Source organism: Bombus pyrosoma, linkage group LG13 (genome assembly GCF_014825855.1).
Source record: "Bombus pyrosoma isolate SC7728 linkage group LG13, ASM1482585v1, whole genome shotgun sequence".
In the NCBI taxonomy this organism is placed as follows: Eukaryota; Metazoa; Arthropoda; class Insecta; order Hymenoptera; family Apidae; genus Bombus; species Bombus pyrosoma.
In genome coordinates, this window is record NC_057782.1 from 3,178,165 (window position 1) to 3,200,897 (window position 22,733).

General features: G+C 37.5%; 1 long non-coding RNA gene across 1 annotated transcript; it reads left to right on the forward strand.

Moving 5' to 3' along the window:
* Window positions 1-15,945: 15,945 nt before the first annotated feature.
* On the forward strand, window positions 15,946-18,935 carry LOC122574481. Its single transcript, XR_006319071.1, has 3 exons — window positions 15,946-16,618; window positions 16,796-17,023; window positions 17,341-18,935. It is a non-coding gene; the product is annotated as an uncharacterized LOC122574481 (long non-coding RNA).
* The last annotated feature ends 3,798 nt before the right edge of the window (window positions 18,936-22,733 follow it).

Sequence of the window (22,733 nt, forward strand, 5' to 3'; positions counted from 1 at the left end):
CAAACGGGTCAATACCCTATCGCTGTATAGTTATCACTGTGTATTCACACACATTCGTCCACGAATGCCCAAACTAATTTATCACCAATTTTTCTATCTTACATGTGAATGCTCCACTTTTCGTTGCTAGCATTTGTGTATTTACGTATTCCGTAAAGATAAAACGTACGAAATACGTCATCGCGTGAAGCGTTTCTTTAAATACCAAAATCTGAATAAACAGATCGCTCATCGAAAACGTAATTATCCATTAATTATCTCTATCCGTCAAAAATTAATTATGTAGCTATTAAAAATGCCGATTTCTAATTTGTCAAGATTGCCACTGAAATTATGCGTGGATAATTACTAAGAAGGAAAATTTCTACTGTAATCTTCAGTTTTTTCGAATAATCAAAACTGGTTAGGCAATTTGTTGGAAATTAATTGGAAAAAATGTATTCAGCATAGAAAGTGGAAACTACGGTCAGCCATCGCAGTTGCACAGTGATCCTCTGCCTATTCATTGGCTTGAAAATATGAAAACATCTCGGCCGTTGTCGATCACCAACCGTGGATTGGCCCGAGGATGATAGCAATGATAAGAAGAAACGTAGTCTCATTGGTAGAACGTGCCCTTCTCGTTGACTGATAAAGCACGTTGTTTGTCAATGTATCAATCGCACGTATTGGGACAAGTTGCAATCTCTTGACGCCATTGATCCACTGTGTTCACGCATTTCTTTTATTCTCTCCTTTTTCCTCACTACCGAGCCTCACGACGACAACGTGATAATTTACGCTTCATAAAATTCAATTTTTTAAATATACGATAAAAAAAAATTGCTACGTATGTGGATGAATTGAAGAATAGAAAATTCCAGTTCTAATGGAAGAAAACGCATAAAGAGAAAATCGCATACGATGCACAAAGATAAGTCCAATTAAAAGATGAAAATATCAAAGTGTCGATTTCTAATAAAGAAAGATAGACGATAGAGCGTTTGTAAGGGAATTCGCGATCCGATTCTCGCTCGAAGAGCATGATAATGATGCACGATCCTATCCATCTGTAACTATGGCGGCAGGCAGTCTACGATGCCTAGAAGAGCTCCTATTTCGAACGATTGCGGCCTCGAGAGTTTGCATATGTCATTCCACGCTTAGCCAGCAACACTAATTCTACTGACAGATACGAACAAGCGGCCGGCCCGATCATTAATTTAGCACGGCCACTTTCACGATCCGTTCTTTGAAGAAAACCAACGTCACCGGAATTACAAATTAGCCCTGAACGACCCAGCAACCTTCAAGGCTCCGCGAGACGAGCCGCGAAATGACTTACTCCGATCGTGGACTTCCAAGAAGGCAACCCAAAGAAGAAATTGATTGCACGGTAAAAATGAACCCACTTACTAACTTGCACGTTCGCTCTTGGAACAATAGTTCTAAGATTAGCCGAGAGAATATATATTTATACGTTTCTTTTCTCACAGTCTAGTGGCAAATTACAGAGAAAAAGAAAGAGAGAGAGAGAAAAAGGTAGATAGAATGGAAAGGGAATTTGCATTGATAACCAAGGGGTTCCTTTCGAATTGTTAAACAGCGAACCGGCGAAACTAACCGATACGATGCGTCCATTGGTGCAATTTATTTTTTACGACAGCATCAAAGAAAGTATGAATTATAGCATTGATAAGGCCGCGGGCCTCTTTTCGGTTTGAAGCCGCGTCATAAATCAAGCCTCCTGCAAAAAGTTTCAGCATGACTACAATTGAGATTGGCCATGGGCCACGAACGAACTTTTTTCTTCTTTTTATTTCCCTGTCGGCTTTATGCTTACTAGCTTCGCGTCGAAATCAACAATAAAAACCGAACCGACGAACTTAATCGTGCACAGAAGAGAATCGCTAACAAGACGTAGCTATTTAGTTATACGTAATACATGTTAAACGATCGTTACGCGAATCTTTTGCTTTTGTATATCATTTCACTTAATTTACCTGTAGTTTCTTCCGCTAGTTTACTTCCAAATACTTCTTAATCCTTTTTGAAATATTTTTGATATACGACAGAATTAGAAACGACAGAATTAGAATTTTGACACTTTTAGAAACGAAAGTTATGTTTCAAAAATGGATTTTTATTTATACACAATAGGAAAAATTGTTTATTAGTAGAATTAGCGAAACTAGATAACAGTTTATATATTCCTATATCCAACATCCTTAATATTTATGTAATGCAAAGGGTTAATATTAAAAGGAAATAAATAATAGTAGATTTTCTTAGAAAATTCCTCAATATCTGTATTTGGCGAAAAGTAATTAATGTTCTATACAACCCTTATTTCACTCGAAAATTTGTTAAGTTTAAATCTCTACTAATTACTTAACGCTTTTACCTCCAAATTTACCAGAACTGTAATTTCCTTTTATAAAACGTCTGTTCTAACGAGTTCCATCGTGTTAATTTCGAAGTCTTATAAAAATCTTATCTTACTTACGAGACTATCTAATGGTAGAGAAAAATTCTTCGGATCTTTGGAACGATAAATCCTCTAATTATTCCATATGATCGCGCGTAGGAGACTTTGCCCAGTCTAATCAAAAGGATCAACGATCAATCTCGAGTTATAGCGACAACATTTTTTTCACCTAGCGATTTTTCACCGAAGGAAAAAGACTTCGATGTGGGCGTCGAAATATATTTATGCATGTAGACATTTCTTGCGTTCTCGATATAACGCGAAGTGCGTAGATTCTCCGTCGAATGGAACTGGCTGCGTAGAAGATTAGAATGAACCGTAAAGTCCGACGTCTGGTCGATCGACGAAATTAGTATCGCTTACTCACCCTACTAATCACACACTGTCTGGCTGGCTTACGAAATTCTGGGTTCCTCGTACTCGACATAGGTCGCGACAAAACAACTCTGTTTCCCTATGCTCCTTTCGTCGGGTCTCCCTTAGACGCATACCTTTAGTATCCAGAGAAAAGCAAGTTTTTCGATCGATCCTTACGTCCAAGTGAAAAAATAGATTTAATTAATGAGAAACAATAGTCTTCTTTTGACAAATACCTTTTACACAAAGATCTCTTCTACATTTGTTTGTACAAGTTTGTACATTGTGAATTATAACTTTCAAAGATTCTCTTGTACGATAGTAACAATGTTGATAATAAAAGAGATAAAAGTTTGCAAGTGAATTTTACAAATTGAAAGTCAATTGGTTTGTTGTAATAAATCTTTATGTCTGTAATAATTTAGTCAAGTAGTTTAGTAAAAAGAATTTTTCTTTTTTACTTAATCCATTCAGGACCAATGTCGCATTAACATTTTGTTTGAAACTTTCTTTTCACTCAATTTACGTTATTAAATTATATTCTTTACTATCGCTTGCGAAAGAAAATTTCAAGGATTCGATTATATTCCTTTTTATCGCAATTTTTTTCCTATACAAATCCTACAATTTTATGAAATCTGAAGATACCGAAGAAATTCTCTTCGAATCATAAACATTTTCTTTACGTTCGTTACAATTTGTACGGCGGTTTTCTGAAAAGTATCTACTATTTTTAATATATTTTTCTATTTAGGGAAAATGTGCAGACTACTTCATACTTTTCTATATCATTTCACTTCTTAGACCCTAATTTGGATCATGAGAGAGGTTTATGTTGAACTATTGACGGTCAACGAGGCGCGATACGTGTGAAGTAGGAAAGATGACTTACGATGGAAAAGAGGAAAGGTGGAACAACGGCAAAGGGAAACGCGTTCGATGTTTCGCCACTTATAAATTCGATTCTCGTTAGAAGAGGCCGCGAAAGAGAAAACCGGGAGGAGAAAGGGAAGAAGCGAACAGATTTATAACATCCAGAATCCCCAGACGCAACCGTCTTATGAAACTATTTTTAGGTGTTTTTAGGGCCTCTCGAATTTAGGCCAGGTTTCTGAGAAATCGGGGGAACGAACGTGCGACAATGATAACGATACACACCTACGCCGATGACCGCGTTCGATCCACCTGTGATTTAATGAAAAATCATCTCCTTCGAATTTTCTTACATGCGAACGCATACCGTTTTGTTACACCCGCGTTTGAACGTAAAATATGAGAACACTTGCTTGATTACGACAAATGTTTGTAAAAAATTATGAAAAATTCCATCGAAAGCGAGTAATAAATTTATGAGGATTAATAACATATTATAATTCAGAGATTTCAAAGATTCAGAATGTACGTAATTTGATTATTTATTCTGTATAAAATTTGGAAGCGATAGGTGATTTAATACTGGCAATTTATATATTTCAAACACGATTGAAAATGGCAAATGTCCTCCTACTTCTGAACAAGAGTGCACACTGTGTATATACACATCGATCATTTTGATATTTTCGACGTTATTTTCGACGTGGTTTTCATTCTTGCTTATCTTAAATTATGGTGATCTGTTGGATACGGAGACTTATGATATAAAAAGGAAAGGAAAGGTACGATCAGGTGGAGAAGAGATCGTCGGAATTCGCGATTCACGCTCGCGATTCGCATTATCGTTGCTAGAGGCAGATTCGATCTAGCAATTTCGCGCTGCCGAGCCGTTAACCCAATAGCGATCGATTGATCCTTGTTAAAGTCATTCGCTGTGATCTCCGCATAGCGAACATTCCACGTGTGAACATCTGTTGCCAATCTGTTCGATCGGACGTCACACGTTTAATGTGAATTCGTTCGTCAGCAATTTATTAGAAAGAAATTAGTTTACGAAACAAGAGACGCGATTTAATATCACGAAGATCTGAACTTTTCGCCGTCTCCTTTAACATTGCTCGATTTATTACACGCTATATTGTCTTTGCATGGAAAAAAGATTTTATCAAGTTGCTACAATTGTAATTGGTCTATCGTCAGTTATCAAGCACGCTAATGCAGGAGAAATTTGTTATAAATCACGCGTGTTCAATAAAGATAACAAAGTATTGTATATAATAAATTGATCGTCGTAAATAATAAACTTTTTAATGCATAAACTACTTAAAAAAGATTGAGGTACTGTAATAGTTCCACTGCAAGGATTTTTAAATTTTAGAAGAAATAATTCTCATAAACCTGTAATAACGAAACTAGTTAAAAAAATGCATCGAATTATCTGGAAATGATGCTTAATATATATAACAATCTAATACATGATTTATCGGAGCTTTTACAATCGAATGAATGCCTCCACGATGATAATGATGAAATTTCTCAAAGGTATAAAAAAATCTATCTAACTTCCTCGTGCTATCGCGATGGTGATTAAACTCACGCGAGGTGATTAAACCAAGGTGATTTAAAGAGAAATCACACACCTGACGCATAGTTAGCTTTTAAAGTACATACACACGCTGGTAGTAGAACGCAGCGGGAATTCGACGTAGTAAATTGCCCCTTTTTAACGGTAAAATGCGTCGTTAATTCATGTATCAAGACTCGTGCGTACGTGCGTGCGTACGTACACCTGTAGCTGTGTTGTTACGTCATTTTCTTCAGGATATATGAAAATCGATCTGATTAGCATCAGACTGATGGATCATCGCGTGCACCTGTACTGCGGTTTCGCTCCAATTTCCAACGATCAATCGATACGTAGTACATTGGTGTATTGCGCGTTTACAACCGCAATTTGGTTGATACGAAGCAACCAGCGTGGGAAATCGCGGTGATGCTTTCTAGAACGATTTATTGCGCTGCTACCGATTCCAGCAATTTTCATCAATTTATTAACCCTTCGCATTTCTTTGTTTTTCCTCAGATCCATTTCTTTCGCGCGTTACCCATATGTACATCTATTTTCGTAATAGATAGGTATTTGCGAAGTAAAAACTGTGGATAAGTTTTAGAAAGGCAGCTATAAAATTTGCTTTTTCGCAATTTTCATCCGGAGATAAATGGCATGGAATTAATTTGAAAAGTATTCTTCGTAATCAATCATTTGTAATTTTATTACACCGCCAGTAAAGAATTAGAAATAATATTTCGCCATTCGATATGAAAATAGTGAGATAATAAATCATAAATTCGAAACAGTGGCAATACGAGAATTATATTTTCATATTTTATATTATTTACATTTAAAGGAAAATTTTTATTTATTTTCTATTCCACAATTGTTACTGCTGTGATTCAAAGATGCTCTTGGGTTATAATACTAATCCAATGGAATTAAATACGTCCATTAAAGAATTCGCTAACATCGACGATCTGATCGATAACCAAAACTTAAGATCAAAGTTGCATCACTGGAGTTCGCTGAACTTATCCAATCGGGCGATAACGAGATCCGCGAAATTATCAATTATAATTCCATTAGCACGGGATCATAATGTGATAAAAGGCGACTTACGGGCAAGCAAATAGGTCAATATTGCGATGAACTGCACGATTTCTGACCTAGACAATGTGTTAAGAATATTCTGCATCGTTGACGCGAAATTAGATTACACGCTTCCAACGAAGTCAATAACAAACTGTACATGACACACTTGTGGTCGTTCATAATTACACACGGCATAGTGCATTTGTGTGTACGAGTAGCGTGTATAAAAGTCGTAGAAGATGCGACGAATTCGTGGAAAGATTCGATATCCGTGACGATACATACCCCTGTATCCGTGTATCCAGCCAACGAGAAAAATAAAATGATAATTCGATATTATTCGTAGCCTATTAATGGCGGACAATTGATTCGATCGTCACGATGTTTTCGGTTTCTGATGCGTAGCCACGTATCCGAAGTACACGTATCATCAGTGTGATAAACCAGTTCCTCGCTCGTTCAGTCGATTAACGTTTAATTGAAATCACGTAATGCTAAGCATAATTGTTACATCAATGTATCGATCGATTAAAGGGTGAAAGGAAAAATTATAGCTGCCAGGGTCAAACAGGATAAACTATAAAAAATAAGGCGATGCTAAGTTACTCAGAAAAGACGAATGAAGATGTAATTCTCGATGGCGATTCGGTACGATTAGCGTCATGTGAAATACAAAGTTTCCGCTAGATCAATAATATTTACATGTTAACAGCCACTGACGTAATATTTTCGTAGTTAGGATGTGGCAAGATAGATCGGTTATCAATATCACGTTGTGCGTCAGTAGGGAAAAGAAAATTTCTTAAGAGAGGATGATACGTATTTGGAAACAAACTCTTCGTATTCCTCGTTGTCTTAATTTCAGATTTTCTATTCTAGAATTTTCCATCGGGACATTGAACCGAACTGGAAATTGAGTTACTCCACGAAAAATATAATTATTACTAGACTGCGGATGTCGATAGAAATTTATATTTTCACGAACGTAATTAAACAAATGAATATCATAAGAAGTATTTTATAATTTAGATATTGTGTGTAATTCTGTGCAAGTTTTTTTAAAACTTTGAATTTCCCATAAATGCGTAAAAATTGGCGGTGCAACTATTACGTACTATTTATAAACCAAGGCAATGGAATTTTATTCAGAATGGACGGAATCCATTATCAATGAATGGAAAAAAAATAAATTATTTCTGTATTTCTGCATACAGATAACAAGGTGCAGCGAGAATTTTTGTTCGAAGAATGTTTTCGATTAGGAAATTATTTTATCACGGAACGATAATGCGCGACGGTCTTTCTCATAGCGAGAAAGATCGTAAGGTTGGACTAAACTGCACATTGCGAACACAGGTTGCATCAGCCACGCGACATTCCCCGTGTCCGACACAGCTGGCCGTTCCTAACGCGTTGCCTAGTTCCATCGAAAGCCTGTCCAATGTGCGATTCGAAAAGACCGGATACCGAACTGTTGCCGACTGTCGCGGACCATGTTGACTTCGAAACCCAGAGACTAGTATTTCAGAACCTCCGCCAAGCGATTGCTTTATCGCTTTTTGTTTCACATGCCGATAATTTAGCCGCGTTGCTGGCCAGACGTACGAGCTTCCTCGATTCAAAACAACTGCTCTCCTACCATCGAAGTAATTCGTAGTAATTGCGTTTCATTCATCGTTACGTTCTCAGAGACTATTTCCAGTCACTGTTTGCTCGAACCACAAACTACTTTGACCTAACAAATTCCTTTCATTTTTAGCCATTTCATGTTAGACACGCTCGATCTTGTCACATGCCAAATCGATCAACTCCGCTTTTTATTTATTTATTAATTTTGTTATTTAAGTGCACGATTAATATCCAATTTTAAAGAAACAAGTGACTTACTTTCGTAAGTTCATTCGTCGCGATAAGATGACGTAAATAATGGTAAATACCACAATGAATCTAATTTCTTCTCACAGAGACGATCAGGATAGTTTCTAAACTGCTCGTCTAATTATAAAGTAACACTGCAATGAAACAATCAACAAAAATGTACTTCTCGAGTTTTTCCTTGTCATCTTCATTTTTCTCTATTATTTCGCTGGAAAACTCTATACCTATAGCTATTTATTCGCGAATAGAAAATTTTGCTTATGTCTTTGGAAAGACGTTTGGTTCGCGACAAATACGAAATTACAAAATCTGACAATTTCGACAGGTGGTGCTGAAAGTATGTACGAGTTTCTATTGTAGCTCGAGCGTTCCCCATGGTGCGAGGATTTGAAGTTTCAAAGTCCGTATTTTAGTCAGATATTCTACGTAAAATGAGAAGGCAAACCGTCGCAACCTGATCGAACGACTGACAGACATTCGTCACGTGTGAAGAACGGTGGTCGTTTTTTATTTAATTATAGCTTCCAAAAAAGCGGGTGGTCTTTATAACAATGCTCGTGGCGGCTGGCTGGCAGGCGATTTGTGCGTCTAGACGAGTCCCCGTGTTCTCGGGGCTGTCTCTTCTGCTGTGTGTTGATTCAGCGTAACCGATTTAGCCTAACCTACGTGATGGACACACTTATACCGTCTTCTCGCCCGCCGATACGCATAAATTTCGCGGACAGACGAAACAACCCCGACGACGAGATGAGAACTCACACCGCGCGTCTACACACGGCAAAGGACGTGGATCGGAGAATCGGTGAACGAGCTGATGCCATCGTGCAAGACATATCGTAGCGATTCGACAATTTTAAAGGTAACGTACGAAGACCACAATTTGATGTCACTTGGTTACCAAGAGGAAATAGTTTTATATATTGTATATAGTTATAGTAGGGGATACAACCTGTTAGATCCAAAGATATGCATAAAGTGGCTGCAAACAGTATCTGTATATCGTTGTATTTATTATAACATTAATATATTAATCAATTAAGATCCAGCACCTTTATACGAATATGAAAATTTAGTAATACGAAAATGAAATCCGTAACCTGGTAAGAAAATATTTTTCTGCCCATTGTACGAGTGTTTCGAAAACTATACCAATCATCTTGATATTCCGCAAATTTTATAACTTTTCATTATTTATCTTCTTAAGATGATAGGTCATTTCCATGAATCTATTCGTTGTAGACGTATCATGTGTATAATAATGAATTCTAAAAGCAACATTAGAAAATAATACTTGTAATAGTATCTCTTTCCCGTATTTTTAATTTATGGAGTTAATCGGTGTGATTCTTAAATAAGTTTAAGTATGCTTCTTAAATATAGATAACAAATCAACAAAGAATATCGAGGGCACAAGAGATATGACAATCGACATATTCAAAATGCTTAAGACAAGTGGTAAAGACACTTTTGATACATGCTTACTTTTTAAGTTTTAATTTTGTCCATGTGGCCTTCACGCTATCTTGTCTGTCTCATGCACAATGAATTTTTATGTGAATTCTATCAGAAGACATTATGTAATAGGAATTCATCGATTTTTTTCCACTGTCTATGATTTCTCGTTCAAACAATAGGAGTTCACGTTCAGGTAAATGAATTTAGAATAAACGATACACGAATGAAATGAAAAATGAAGTAGGTGATAAATGTTAATAATAAATGACGGTGTATTTAGTCAGATACAAACGTTAGTTTTGTTTCAAGAAATAAACTTTAGATAAACAGGATTCTACTTATGAAGAAAAAGAAGAATAAAAAGAAGTTAGGTTTAATATTAGATTTAAGGACATTTATCATCACGGCAAATTGAAGTTCGAAAGAAGAAGAGCGATAAGAAGAATGCGAATGGAAGAGTCACGAACAATTCTGCTGGTTGTGTTTCCATTTCGCTTTAGTGTCGAATTATAATCGCATTTGTCCAGAAATTGATGGTTGGTAAGTGGTCCACGTGGCATACAACGTGTTAATGATTTACCGGAACACCGCGTTTAAAGTTACGCGCAACTAGATGCAACCTCATCAAATGGACTAAGTTCCAATTTCACTCTAAATCGCAGAATGGTAACAATCGATATAATGCATGCACGTCAAGAACGTAATTCCAACGTCAGGATCCTGTCACGCAATATTATTACTGAAATTTTAAAAGTGACAACGTATTAGCGCTAGTAAATTCATAGAAGCGATAACTTTGGTAATAGAACAAATGATAGCCTTGTTATCCTACCTGCCTTAGAATTATAACTAGTAATTTGTCGATTTACTAACGTTATTAACTTAACTAAATCGTCAAACTTACCACATAAATAATAATAAATCTATAACTGCAACGAGTTTAGCGATAAATCGAGCGATAATAAATCCTACAAATAACTTTTACCAACCATGACTTACCCTATTATCTTATTTACCGTAAAATAATAAGATTGTGAAAAAAAAGTCTATAATCTATAACCCGCAACTTGTCGATTCACTGATATATTATTATCGTATGACTATCGTAAATTACCATGCGCGAAGCATCAGACTGTAGGAAAAATAACAGAGCAAAAGTAAAAACCGATCGAGGAAAGAAACTTATAATGAACAGGCAAACAAGATAAGATGGGAATCGGCAAGAGGAAAAAGAAGGTGTTGCGAGAATGAAACTGGCGCCACGACGGACGCTCGCCCCGGCCATCCGCGACGAGGATTCGAGAAAAAGTCCGCGGATACGATCGTATTATTTCCAGCGGCGGGAGATCGTTTATAAAAAAAGGAGCAGCAACAAGCTCGAAAAGAAAACGAGAATCTTATGGCGCCGCGACAACTCACGTCGACAGCTTTAAGATTCGCTGCTGGTGGGTCGAAAAGGTATCGTCTCTCTGTTGCCGATATCATTCGTGAGAAGAGAGAAACGTGTCGTCGTCTTGGTCGTGGACGTCGTCGGCGACGTCCATCCGGCTCATCTTTAAACTTCGTTTTCACTCACTGAGGCGCCGGCGTCTTCGTCGTCTGGCTAGGTAAATATGCGTAAATTCGCCCGCGATTACGCACCGGATCCGACCACCATCAAAAACGTCTTTCGACCTTTTAATATGTCGCTGCCGCGTGCGTACGCGCGAAATATACAGAGTAGGATATAATTCACGATACGAGAATGGGGTAAGAGAGATTCTATGGCTGAAAGTGAGATGAAAATCAAGAATAACAAGATCTAGTTGGAGGATACGTTTTTGAGGGAAATTTATTTGGAAATTAGTTGATTAGAACGCGCAGTTGATTGATAATTGTTGTTACGGATTCGCTGCGGCTCGTTACTGCGACTAGATTCGTATGCTGTAAAACGTCGGTACGATCGAGTACGGAAAAGTATCAACTATTAATTTGTTCTTAAGGTTTAGGAGTTGCTTATAACTTTAGATAATTTAGCTTTTGCTTCTTATGTTCGTTGTATTTGTTTCTAGACTTTAATGCTGCAAACTATCAAACTCGTAAAAATTAAACGCGTCTTGAATTTCTTGTTTCTACGATTACTAGATATACTTTGGTCAGACTTAACAGGTACTGACTTTTATAGAGCTTTCCATGGGTGTATTCCTCATACTACCCTAGCTATAAATAAGTACCTGTATATTGTACATTTCTATAGGTACACATCAATAAATAATTCTGAGATTAGAAGGGCTAGAATATTAGTAAGAAATTGCTACCTGACATTGCACCGTGAAGTTACAGCCACCACGAAAAGTCACAATGACGATCTCGTATATTGCTGATATTTACGCATTTATGGGAAATTTAGACGTGCAAAAAATATGTAGAACGTATAATGTCTTCATGAAGATATGAATTTGCATTTCAATCTGCAGTGAAATACGCGAAATACCAGTCATTAGTCAGATTCGCGCCTACTTACCCCATTGACTTTCGAATGCAATTTTTCTCGAAAACGAAGTCTTCGATTCGATTTCATTATTTTCTTTCTCTCTATTTTTTTATCTTTTTTTATTATGGAACGAGATAGAATCTTCCCACTTATACGACGATTTACGATGGACGGTGTGCGCGAGACTACGCGCACGAACATTTCGTCGTCGTAACATCATTCTCCAGCGTCACCTTACATTTTCACCGAGTTTCTTTCTTTTCTCTTCTTTTTTATTTCGAACGAAGACTGGCGCCGTCTATATAATAGCCGTTCTTCAGTACTTACGAGCACGTCGAGCGTCGATCGTAGCAGACTTAACGATAATTATCACTTTGGCACGAGACGCAAGAAACGAGAAAGACAAACAGAGACAGAGGATCCACGGTACTGACTGGTTTCGAGTGGAGGATGCGAAAATAGCGTTGGCCCATACCTGGAAAACGAGACTCTCTCTCTCTCTCTCTCTCTCTCTCTCTCTTTTCCTTTTTCTCTCTCTCTATCTTTTTCCTCGTCGAGTTACGCGTAAACAGAGACAAGCATCCCGTGATTCGTTTCATACAATAACGCTACCAGAGTTCTGGCGATTTTTGTCTCCTTAGTTATCCTAAACGTGATTACTGTCACGACTATTCGAGAATACTAATTCTACCGAAAGAGCATGAAGCAATACGACGTGTTTCATTGGTTCTTACTTGGCACTCGCATGTACCTATGTATTTAATAAGACGAATAATAAGGAAGGAAAGATAGGAAGATTAATCATGAAAATACGCATCTTCCTTTGAATTTAATTCTTGAGAATTAAATAGTGAAATAATAATGTCTCCAACTGTTTCTAGACATAAACACACGTGTTTCACGAACATATAGAACATATTTCATCGTTCAAGAGAATGGAATTTACGATTGTAAGACGTTTAATATTACGCCACCTGTTTCCATAAATTCATATCACACTGAAGGAATTTATATTACCCGGATAGAGGATTTATACTGACATCGTACGTGTATCGCTTGGAAGAACAATTGGTAGATTAAGAATCGCGTAATCTCGTTAATAATCATGCGACATCAATGACTTAATGCGCCATAAAACAATAGTAAAACCGCATTCCCATTTGCCGCAGAACAGCTCCTCCGTTGAAATACCTGACGAGACAGAAAGTAACAAAACTTTCAACGACGGTAACATTTCTAAAAAACAGACTTTTGTTAAACGAACGTTCGACTTTTTAAATTCTAAAATACCATTTCTGAGTTTGAGTTTCAACTATTTTCAGGAAGTGGTAGGTAGCCTTTTCTCGTAATCTTATGACAGTGGAAGACCAAGACTGGTCACTAGTGAGCCCGAAGAATTCTTCAAGCCCCTTTGAAGGATTTTTCAATCATTCAAACTCTATTTTTACTTGCTTTTATGGTTGAAATGTTCAATGCCTTGGTGTATTTGGTGTTAACGTTAGAAGTGCTAGCGGCTTGAGCATAAAAATTGTTCCAAAGAAATTAAAATGAAAGATATATGAATAAACACCTGCATAAATAATGCAAAGATAAAAATAAGCTTACACTCCATATACCTTACAAAAATCATTCGAATTCCTGAAAAAGCATCATTGTCAATGATTTATGGAAAATTTAGGAAGCATCGATAACTCATAAAAGATCTATGAAGAATCTATAATTTATGAGAAATCTACGAAGAATCTGTAATGTCTGAAAGAAAAAGAAAGAAAATCCAGAAAGAGCCTACGATTAATGAAAAGTCTACGAAGAATCTACAACCTACGAGAAATTTTTAATTTGTTAGCCTAATCGCTCTAAAATTTTAATCTTAACGAAACTGCCTGCAGTTACGAATGGTATAATATTACACGGATTAACGGATCCCAGCAGGATCGGTACGAGACAGAGCAGAAACTTTGCCACCATCTGCAATTCCATCAACTCATTTTTCGAGCTGACAGCTTGGAAAATCGGGCACTGAGTCTGCGGATCCTCTTGTCGTTACACAACGCGTGTCGTTGTAAGAGACATTTACGTTGGCTTGGGAGGAAAATCAGCGAAGCCTCAGGTTTGGCAGCATCTCTGTTCCACCGCGAATAGATCCGTACGTATATGGTGGAGCTCACAAAGTCCGTGGTACGTTCAACGGATCGGTGGCGAACGTCGCAGCGAATAAGATGGTATGAAACGCCAAGAATCGTGGGACGCACCTGTGCGGCGACCCGACGTCCCATCACGGACGCAAATAAACGGCGTCGCGCCGTCTGCGGCTCAGCCGACACTTTACCCGACCGAATGGCCAAAGACGACCCCAATCATCCTCCTTTTCCAACGCTGCGACTATCCCTTACCTCTCTGATCGGCTATCGGACCTCGGAAATTCTTACTCCGTCTGCTACGATAATTAATCCAATTTGCTAAATGTCTGATTCACCATTGCGCAACAAAGCCTAGTCACCGCGGAATTGTTGTTGCACTAACGATCGCATATTCTTAAACCTTCGGTTGGTTCGTTCGAGCTGTTACGCTTGCTTCACAAACAACGTGCAAGATATTTAGGCCTGCAATCTAGATTTTTGATTGAAACTTTATATACTGGTAGATTTTGTTATTGTTTTCTTTTTTTTTAAGAACGGATGTTGCGTTGTAGGATCGGATGTTTGATATTTTCCAAAGTATTCGTTATTGGACTCACAGTGATGTGGGAAAGTGATGAGACTAATAATCATGGAGTTTGTGCCTGCTTGATAGTCACTACTGCATAATTACTAGTCTAACCATCAAGTAGGCAATCAACCATTGGTCTGAATATTTTATGTCAGGAGGAAGAACTTGTGAAAAGAAAAGTATTACAGTACGCTGGTAGTAACTGGTTTATAGTAACACTGATAGATTTCACATTATTGTGTCTATAAAAATATCGCATTATTCAGACGTTGTATATTTTTCAAAATATTAGTAATCACATAAGTAGTCATTACGAAGCTTGTAACTCCACTTCGACGATATTATCAAGAGAGAAATATTACAGTCGTACGCTAGTAGATTTTGTCAATTTGTTTATGAAAATACCTCGTCATATTTAACGTTTTTCGAGATATTCATGATTAAAATTTTACTACTGTAAAGTAGTTAGACATACATATTACTATGGAGCTTGTGCTTCATACTTGTAAGAATCACCCATTGATAGCAAAGAAGAAATATATGTTAATGAGTGATACTGTTCCTCGTGAGGATACGTCGATTTCTTTACATGTATGTATCTACCGACAGACTAGTGGAAGGGTAAAAGTCTGACACGATCACTCGTGAGAACGATGAATGGAGAGCATTTAATGAAGATATGCTAGAAGTAACTGAGACTTTTCAGAAACGTACTGCTGTTATAAAATCGAGACTGATCGTATCGTAATAAGAAACTTTAAATGAATTTATTGTTTCATCGATGTAAAATATCAAAAAACTTCATATTTCGATAACTTACATCTCTATATGTATATACATTCACGACTTTCGGCTCTTACCTTATTTACCTATTGCCGTGCTATTGCGTTGTATCGCTATCAATTCCTAATTATGAAACCAAAGTAAGAAATCGGGGAAACATGCAACCGATTGCAAAATTATAATTGATGAGAATTGCAGTTTCTATGATTCTAAAACTTCGCGAAGGATTAAAAAGTGTAGCTGCGATCATTCCTGCTATACTTGTCGACGATTATTTCGGGGATAAAATTCAATTTCGTCACTACGAAGAAGATCAGTGAGTCACCAGAGAAGAGTACAAAAACCATTATCTGCTTGATAAGAATTTCTGAATGTATGTTACAACTCGATGACCGATGAAAGAACCGACTTGCGTCAGCCACTGTTTTATACTGGTCGTACGAAAGGGATATCTCTGCTTACAAAAACAAATTTATTGACACGGATTTTTGTTTAAACGTGGAAGAAACAACGTCGCATCGATGTTTCAACTCGTGTTATCTGCGTGCTTCTTTATCGACGATTTATCAAGCTAAATGGTGTACTTTTTTCAAGAACATGGCACACGCACAGTTTCGACGTTTAATTAATGCCCGCGTGTTGAAATTAATCACTTGTTATCTAACAGATACGTGCCGGCCAGTGCGTAGTTCTTCGTCGGCTTCCACCTTCCACCCTCAAGCGTGCTTTCTTCGTGGAAGTCGTGTGCGTCATTGAAACAGCACTACGTGCGTTAAAAACTGAACGGTGGATGAAGGAAATTTTCGAAACCAGCACTTTCCTCTAGCGTTCACGACGGGAAAAAAAAGGCGTGCGTCAACCATAGATATTTATTTAAAAAGAAGGGGGAAAAAAGAGAGACGATAACCTAAATGTTTCCCTAAAAAAGAGCTCATAAATCTTTTGGTGCGTTCGCTTGCCGGAAATGATAAAAAAAGTGAGAAAAAAGAATTATTAAGTCGGAGATTTTTCTGTATTTCATTCATTGGGACACGTGTGTAATTTTCACTCATAAAAATTCCTCAACTCTTAGGAATATTTCTTTCTACCGAGTCTCTTTGGATAAAAAATAATATTTTACTTAATTTAACGACCTTTTCCTTCTTTTTTACAGATTACGGAACTTTGACGCCATAAAAAAATGTGCGAACTCTCACGAACATTTCTTTTTGAGAAGAATCTTCCAACAAAATAATATTTCTTTTAATTTTGGAACTTTTGCGTGTTCTTTTTTAAGAATTAAAGAGGTAATTGGTAATTCTGGGAGATCCAATAATATATCATTGCTTCTTTGAAACAGACGTACCTGTGACGAACGAGTTTTACGACTCACAGGCGACAGGTACCAACGAAAAAGGATTCGTATAATGTTCGAAAGTCATTTAGGAAAAGTACCTATATCTCGTGATTCACAAAAAATAATACCTCTCAAACTGAAAACTTCATTCTTTATACTTTATTAAACATTTGTATACTTAACTAAATGCAAAATAAATTACACAAACGTAACGGGTAATAACCAGTTTCTGTTGGGAATTTTTAAAAAATGAGAGCAACTAATTACTTTCGAGCAATTTAAATGCGATTACAAAGAGATTATATCATCGACTGTAATTTGGAAGTGGCATTCAAGCATTTCCTCCCTGTGTATATAACTAGGTAAAAGCATTGGCAACTTCTTCCTAATCACCGACGGACCAGTCGCCGGTTCTTTTTCGGAGAATTTCTTTGCCGTTCGTGGATGATGCTGACGTCATTAGGGACCTATGATAAACCAGCAGGCAAGTTCCCCATAGCAAGAGGTCCAGTACGTGATCACTGTCATGCAGCGAGTTTTCGTGAACGTGTCCCTTATAGTTCAACATGTGTTTCATATTTTGACCATGCACTTTTAATAAGCAAAAGAACGTTACTAGGACAAGACGTTGGATGTAATTGAAGTATAATTTCTGATACGTCCACGATATAACAATTATCTTACAAGCGTGATAAAATTAAACAATCTACACCTGTTATGAAATCACGTTCACAGATATTTCCAATATATTTTTGTGATGTTTCGAGGTAGCTTTAGAAAATCTTTAGTCCTATGCAATTGAAGAATGATTGATGAGAAAGTAAAAGCTAGACGAATCTTTCCATGATCTTGCGGAGATCTCTTATGGAGATTGGAACTAGGAATTTTTAAATACATTTTCAAACCCATTAAAATATAAAATGTTGTATCAAAGAAGATAATGCAGGAAGAAAAATAAGCTTGCGTCTGCGTGTTGTAGAAAACAATTATTCGGATCTTGAAAGCTACGCTGCTGGAAATCTATGAAGAATCTAAGATATACTCCATAAATTGGCCGTTATGACCTAACCCCATTTTGATCGTCGCGTCAGTTCTAGCGGTAAGAAATTGCAATAGCAGAAAAATGCAAGTTCACGAAGGTTTGCGACATCTTCTCTGGAAATATTGAAGTCATGTGCTTTCGCACCGATGCAATTAACACATGATTCATCTGCAAATTGATTCTAATGTAGGTACGTAGAAATTGGTCGATGAGACCATGCGCGACTTATTTTGATTAGAAATTGCAGCGGTAGTGCGCGTCCTGAGTACGCCAGAAACAAGAAAATACTACAACGTTCGAGACTACTCGAGTTCAATGGGATGTACACACGGCGATCACACGTAACTCCCTCGATACAATTACATTTAATTCAAGCCATGAAAATTCTGAAAGGAATCTCACGGCCCGATTACGTGACTGCTCCTATGAACTCGCCTGATTTGCTTCTCGGAATACGCAACCTCTCGCATCAGCCAACCGCAAAACCGAAACGTCACACAACCATCCAGGCGAAATTATAGCGTTAAACAGCGAACGATCATCAACTAGATGAACTCTTGAATCGGCCAGTGAAAAAATTCAAAGAGATGGGAAATTATTTGTGAACACTGATTATAGGCTATATATGCAACGAGTTTCAGTGGTACCTAATAAAGAAACTCGATCGAAGATTAAAATCGTCGAGTATACGAGACTGCAAAAAAGAAAAAGAAGAAAAGAAAGAAAAATATTATGCTGGTGCTCCGTTTCTTGTACAGTATAAATAGAGGAAAATAACGTTAGAGAAACTCAATATTCGCGAACACCGTGTTATTTATTACGTTACATTATACGTTTAGACGACGCGAGCGGTAGGCAGCCAGCCAAAAGAGTATTATACTGCTTATTTTCAATGGAAAATACGGGTTACCAACCTCAAATATCATCGACAGTAGAAATATAAATAAAAAAAATTAAATGAAAAAGGATGCTTTTTATCTCTCAAAAGTCCTCTTTTTACATCCGTAAATTCTTACTCGACCAACTTTCGTTTAAAAGATCTGTTTATTGATTTATAAGGACCAGCGGAAATATCGTGGCGACCGATTCGTGCAGTGCTCCGTATAATAAAAAGTATGAACAGTTCGACATACGTACAAGAAATAAGTAATCTCCCTCTAGTCTCGTTGACTGATAACATTCGTCCATTAACATTGTTACTCTGGTAGTGAAAATTATTCGTTGCGGCCCTTGTTTATTATAAGATCAAGTCTATTACAAAGCCGAGATTTTGAGATTTCGGATTTGTTTTGGGCAATTTCAAGATGCAACAATGCATGCAATACGCAAAGATATATAAAACGTACTCCTTACGATATTTAATAAGTGAAACAACTTTCCATTTAGATTCCGCTCTTTTAAATATATTCGTGAAAATATGAATTCGCGTCTAGTATCCGCAGTCTGGTTACCAGTTTCATAATTAACCGAGTTACAGTTTTATCTTCTACTTGGACGTATTTTCATGATTTAAAAAATATCGTGAATTTTTTCATAATAACGAACACGAAACATGAGGGTATGAAAAAAAGCGCGACTTACGCTTAAAAGCGTAGAAAAATGTTTCACATCACCAGGATGAGAAGCAACCACTAAACCATTAAATCATCCTAACTAATTGGTCGCAAGAAACGTCACGGTTCGAGACAAGGATTTTGACAGTTCGATGCGGTACACAAAGGTTCAGAACGTGACGAAACGACGTTAATTAGCTCACGCGCATGCAATGCGGTGACATGACGCGGCGTTATTTGAGCCGCTAAAGCATTTCGGCATTCGTCAGGGACCTTTCTAGTGTGTCTTGTTACGGTGTCCCGTGGAAAGTTTTGCTGAAACGATCGTAGCATGTGACATGCCGAAGACGCGCACGTAACTATTTCGGCCGAATAGCCAGCTGAAAACGCTGTCAGCCGATTGTATTACCAAGGCCGGCCAAAACGATTACGAATCAAGTATAAATCATTAGCACGCGAACCGGCGGCCTTGCCGATAATTCAATGCCACGGCTTGGATAAATTTTTCAAGTCAGCGATAACGAGCTTTCGAAAATGACGAAAGAGATTACGAACGATTATCCTGTCTAGTGGAACTCGTATGAATTAACGAGAAACATTTTTCATGGAAAATTGAAAGGGTTCGAGTAATACTATACTTCGTCACATAGATTGCACGGATAATACAATTTTCTCTGTGTTCGCTGAGCGAGGAGCAACGTTTTACGATACGGCGATATATAAAATGTTAGATATAGCGTTCTTTTACGAACTACGATAATAAATATTAAAATTGAATCGTTCGTAGCTGATGTCGATTTCGCGATACGAAATGTACACGCACAAACTTCAAATTTATAATTTAATAAAATAATAATTTAATAATTTAACAAAGTGTCGATAAAACGAACATATGGTAAACGCATCTATATCGCAATATCGTCCATTAGAAGAAAGAAATATATGTTATGTCTCATGTTATCAAGTTAAAACAATTGAAATCCAAAGATTCTTAACCTTCTTTCTCTATTTAGGAAGATAAAACAGTCTCTATATGCAGTCGCTGTGCTAACCTTTATGTTTTCTGCTCGTCGAGTTGAAACAATCGAGATCTAAAGATTTTTAACCTTCTCGCTCGAGCACGGTGCAGACGAGCACTTTGCGGCAGCGTCACCGCCGCTACAATTTGCCGCCGCTTCGTAACGTGTGAACTGCTTCGTTAAATCTATGCTATTCTAAAGCACAGCGGTAAATTACCGCGACGGTAACGCTGCCGCAAACTGCTCGTCTGCACCGATTCTTAAGAAGATAAAATAGTCGCTATATCTAGTCTCTATAGCCTCTATCTTTCGTGCTCGTCAAGTTAAAACAATTTACATCTAAAGAGTCTTAATCTTTTTTCGCCGCTTAAGAGGATAGAAGAGGATAGATCTCTAAAATATACTTTTCACTTGTCTGACAAGGCACGCAGACAACAGCAATTCAGTATTGCTCGGGTACTTAAACGATTGGCTGTCCCTTTAGATTCGAGGAATAAGAGCATGAAATTGAATCAAGACGTTTCCTACCAGCGTGGAGTGGCAACATCCACGCGCTCAAATCGTATTCCACGTTTTATGGAAACATGTAATCATTGCGAAATTCACGAAATTCGATATCTCGGTACACGAAGCGCAGTTTCACGCGCGTAAAAATATGCGCTCACCGAATTTCTTAGCGCTTACGTTACGCCGGTGATGCAACCTACAAGTTGACATAGAGAGACTACCGAAAGAAGTAGAGACAGGCGCGGTTGCATCGTATATCAACGCCGGCCTCGCGGTTTTCCTCCAGCACGTGTGAACGTTGGGATTTCCTATCTGTGAATGTCATTTCTACTACATTTCTTATGGGAACGCATGTTTCTGTTTCTCCGATGAACGCCTTAAGGTACAGAACGTTTAACATTTAGGAGCAATCATAGATGAGCGATGAAAGAACGTATCTTAATAAAATCAAATTCAACGAATGAACATGATTTCATGATCTACAGAATTCAGATCGTGAGGAAAATATAAAACTTGTACTGATAATGTCAATGTTTTTATTTTTATATTTTACAAACAGTCGGAGAAAATTCTTGTGGGAAATTACGTATTAATTTATTTTGATCGCTTGTAATACTAGTAAAATTGATCAAATTTTCCGAACTCTTTTACAATGATACGTTTATAGCGTATCTAGACACCATTTGCAAATAATTATGTAAATACGTGTGTTGTACCATGTTTCTTACGAATTTCTTATCTTTTACCACTTGTAAATGTTGAGACTTAACAATCATTGATTATGAACGTACAAAGAATTGTAATATATATAATAAGAAAAAGACATTTTTCTTACATTTTACTTTATTTTATTGACTCAGAATGATACTTGAAGTCTTGAAGTACATCGTGATAACTAAGGAATGTATCCGATAAAAGCCATCCGAAGCCATGGGAAATATCTAATAGAAAGTTTCTCAAAGTACAAGATAAAGAAGATACGAAACAGGGAGGACAGTAAGCTCGTGGTTCGCTACTAAAATATATCATAAGAAAATCCTGAAAAGTACGTAAAACGAGTGGCAATGTTGGATGAGCAAGAGAATCGGTTCATTCAATAATGTCACTGTTGCTTGCGTGCGTCTCATTGATACCGGAATCCCGTGGAGGAAACACGAGATTCGTTTGCTCCGATTGACGTTCGATGGCCGATGCGAAATCGACGGTGTGATCCAAGCAAGTCAATGAGACTCGATAGATCGTGTCCTCCGCGTATGATGCGACCAGACGTCACGTTGAAAGCCGTGTGCCATTGGTCGAGATGCTGACAAGCCCCCGTCAAGCCTCTGTACTTCTGACTCACGTGCGTTTATCTGTCGTCGAACTAAAATGCCCGTGGGCGAAGCCTCAACACACTCGATGCCGAATAAACAACGAGCGCTATCATCGATCGACGTGGTTCGATCAATATGTTCCGTAGATCGAAAGCGGAGATCGACCTGGATCGATCGAGTCACCGTAAAATTAAACGAAACAGGTTCAAAGCGGTTTTACTGCCGTAATTTTTAACCGGTGAATTAACTATTAAAGATGATTATGCTTGTATCGGAGAAGTTTAATTAAGAAAAAGAGAATATTATGGTATATAAATAAAA